The sequence below is a fragment of the Octodon degus genome, unplaced genomic scaffold (genome assembly GCF_000260255.1).
Source record: "Octodon degus isolate 3935 unplaced genomic scaffold, OctDeg1.0 scaffold00140, whole genome shotgun sequence".
NCBI classification, from domain to species: Eukaryota; Metazoa; Chordata; class Mammalia; order Rodentia; family Octodontidae; genus Octodon; species Octodon degus.
The window spans coordinates 5,261,015-5,264,845 of NW_004524716.1; positions in this window are offsets into that span (position 1 = coordinate 5,261,015).

Here is a 3,831-nt window from a genome sequence, read left to right on the forward strand (position 1 = left end):
GTGCTGGGGGATTGAACCGCGGTCCCTGATGCTTTGCCAAGCTTGTTCTAAGTAGGTGCTTTAGACCACTGAGCCATCTCTCCAGCCCTAGAAATCAAATTTTTGACTAATTTATCATGTTGAAATTTTTTATGGCAAGCACTTTGCTTTTTAGCAAACTTTTTTGTTTTTGTTTTTGTTTTGGTACTGAGCATTGAACTCAGGACCTTGTGCTTGCCAGGCAGGTGCTGTGCTGTTGAGCTATACCCCCAGCCTTATCAAACTCTTTTGACCAAATTATCTTATGGTAGCAGGGACCCAGAGAAGTAAGTGATTAGGATATTAAACTAGTGCAGGCTGAAGAGAAGAGTCAAAAATACAGCAAGATCGAGAGGCTAAGGCAAGAGGACTGCTGCAAATTCAAAGTCAGCCTGGGCTAGGAGAAATAGGGAGAGGTCAGAGAGGAACCTAGAGAATATCTTACCTAAAGTGAATTATTCTTCAAAAAATGTGAAGTTCTTCACAGATCCAGACTATGGGGGCTGGGGATATAGCTCAGTGGCACAACCCCTGCCTGACAAGCATGAGGTTCTGAATTCGATTATCAGTGTATACCCCAAAAAAAGAAAGACTGGCAGACTATGGCCTTTGGAACCATTAAGATTACACTTGAGGGGCCAGGGAGACGGCTCAGTAGAATAAGCGTTCCCTGGCAAGAGCAAGGGCCTGAGTTCAATTCCCGGTTCTGCCCCCACCCGCCTCCAAAAAAAAAAAAAAGACTACACTTGAAGGGCCAGCCAAATAGCTCAGCAGACTAAAGCACCTGCTTAGGCCCAGCAGCCAGGGTTTGATCCCCAGCATGCCGTGCTGGCCCTACCCCTGGAGTGCTCTCAGAAGGCAATCAAGGACTGGGGAGATAGCTCAGTGGTCTAAGCGCTCGCCTGGCAAGTGTAAGGACCCAAGATCAATCCCCAGTACCATATGCCATGCCAGCCCCAGAACCCCAGGCACATTGTGCCAGCCACCAAAACCAGGTATGGTGGTACACACTTGTAATCCCAGTGCTGGGGAGGCTGAGACAGGAGGATCACTACAAGTGCGAGCTGTGTAGTAAGACCTTGTACCAAATAAAAACATAAAAAAAATACAAAGAAGGCAATCAAGACTGGGTGTGGTGGCACGCATCTATAATTCCAGCACTTGGGACACTGAAAACAGGAAAATCACTGAGTTGGATCAACGTAGTGAGGCCCTGTAGACCCTGTACTAAATATTGTTTTTTAAAAAAGATTGTATTTGACATACAAACATGAAATTAGATGAAGATGCTATGAATGAGAGAATTCTCAACATTAAACAATATTTTTAGGGCCAGGCATTGTGACACATACCTGTAATCCCAATACTCTAGCACCAGTACTCTGGGAAGCTAAGGCAGGAGGATGGCAAGTTTGAACCTACTCTAGGTTAGAGAGATCTTCTCTCAGATTTTCAAGAATTTACTTTTTTTGGGTCGGTAAGATAGCTCAGCAGACTAAGCACGTATTTAGCAAACTCTTTTCTTTTTCGTTCTCTTTTTTTTTTCTTTCTTTTTTTTTTTTTTTTGTACTAAGGATCGAACTCAGGACCTTGTGCTTGCCAGGCAGGCACTTAAGACACTCAGCTATCTCCCCTGCCCCTTAGCAAACACTTTTTTTTTTTTTCTCGGAACCGGGGACTGAACTCAGGCCCTTATACTTGCCAGAGAAGTGCTTATTCCACTGAGCCATCTCCCCGGCCCAGCAAACACTTTTATCATACTTCAAAAGTATATTTCACATTTAACATCCCCTATTAAATTATTACAAATTATGAGTGGAGGGAGTGTGATTAAATATTATTTGAAAAAAAATACTTCCTTGTATTGTTTATTAGTGAAATGGGGATAATAGCAACTTCCTATTTCCTCCATTACCAAAACAACAATTGAGAGAATGAGCTAAGTAGTTTTAACTCTCTAAAAAAATATACGGGCCAGGGAGATGGCTCAGTAGAATAAGCGTTTCCCTAGCAAGCACAAGGATCTGAGTTCAATCCCCGATTCCACCAAAAAGTAAAAATAAAAAAACAGAAATAGAAATAAAATTTAAAAATATACATTTTTTTTCTCCTTCCCAGGTAAAGCAATTGAGCAACTCAGTCACCTTAAGGAGTACCTATACTGGGGCTGAAGAGATAGCTCAGTGGACTAAGCACTTGGTTGGCAAGCACAAGATCCTGAGTTCCACCCCTAGTACCACCAAAAAAAAAAGTATCTATACTTTTATATTCAAATTATGCATTTGCATCTTTTATCCTAATAAAAGATGTCACTAAATTGGTTTTTTAGCTTTTTTGGTTGCTTGGTTATTGTTTTGTATTGGGTTGAATTAAGGGTCTTCACACTGAGCTACAGTCTCAGCCCGTTTTAATTTTGTGTTTTATTTTGAGGCAGTGTCTCACTACATTGCTAAATTGCCCACGTTGGGCATGATTTTTTTTTTTAAGGCAGGATCTTGCTTTGTAGTGTAGGCTGGTCTTGAACTGAATGTAGCTCCGACTGGCCTCCAACTGGCAGTGATCTCCCCATCTCAGCTTCCCAACTGCTGAGATTATAGGAGTGTACCACCACGTCTGGCAGGCATGAACTTTTGATCCAGCTGCCTCAGACTCCCAGTGTGTTAGGATTATAGGCATGTGCCATCTCACCTAGCTGCCACTAATTTCTATAGCTATAACTCTTACCTTGAAATCTTCACATAGTGTGCCCACTTAAACTTATAAATAGTAGCATGTTTCCCAGAGGCAAATAACCATAGCATTATAAAGCCAATCAACCCACATTAAACCAGTCTTGTGGATCTTGAGAATTTTGCTATAAAGCTAAAAGCCACTAGAGAGCACCACAATTTTTCTGTTTTTGATGTGATGACTTTGAAAAGACCCCTATGGCAAGATGCTTTTATCTTAAAAGACTACCATACATACATGGCATAATAAAAAGAATCTGGAGCTTGGGATTTAGTTCTTCTGATCATGCCTTTCACTAGATGACTGGCCTTAGAAAACTTTTTTACTTCTCTGGGCCTTAAATTCCATTTCTATAACATGTAGGGCCAGGCATGATAGCTCATGGTGGTGCATGCCAGTAATTGCAGCAGTTGGGAGCTTGAGCCAGGAGTACCACAGTGAGTTAGAGGCCAGTGAGTTCAAGGCTAGCCTGCACTACATAGTGAAACTCTGTCTCAAAACAAATGGGGGGGGGGGTGCTGGCGAGATAGCTCAGCCAGACTAAAGTGCCTGCTTAGGCAAGCTTAGACAAGCGCAGGAATCCCTGACACCACATGCCATGACAGACTGAGTGGGCCAGAGTCCAGGCGTGGTGGCACACGCCTGTAATCCCAGCACCAGGAAGACTGAAAACAGGAGTCTGTGAGTCTGAGCTGTGTAGTGAGACCCTGTAACAACCAAATACATTTAAAAAACAAAAACCAAGTAGGGGACATGTCCTCCTCTCAGCTTTTAATTTCTGATCCTACACTTCCTAATTTATTCCTCAGTCTTGGGGCTTAGAAGAAAATTGCTGTAGAAGAATAAAGATTTTACTTGTACCATTTCATTTTCATCAGCTCACTCACCCTATTACTATTTTCAGCTATGATCCTTGGGGTTTTTTGTTTTGTTTTGTTTTTTACCTTTTCCTCATGCACTTTACAAAGGCAAATAATATTTATAAATAATTTTCAGAAGAGCCGGGAGATAGCTCAGCAGCATAAATGCCTGCCTGGCAAGCACAAGGTTATGAGTTCAATCTGTGGTACAAAAAAAAAAAAA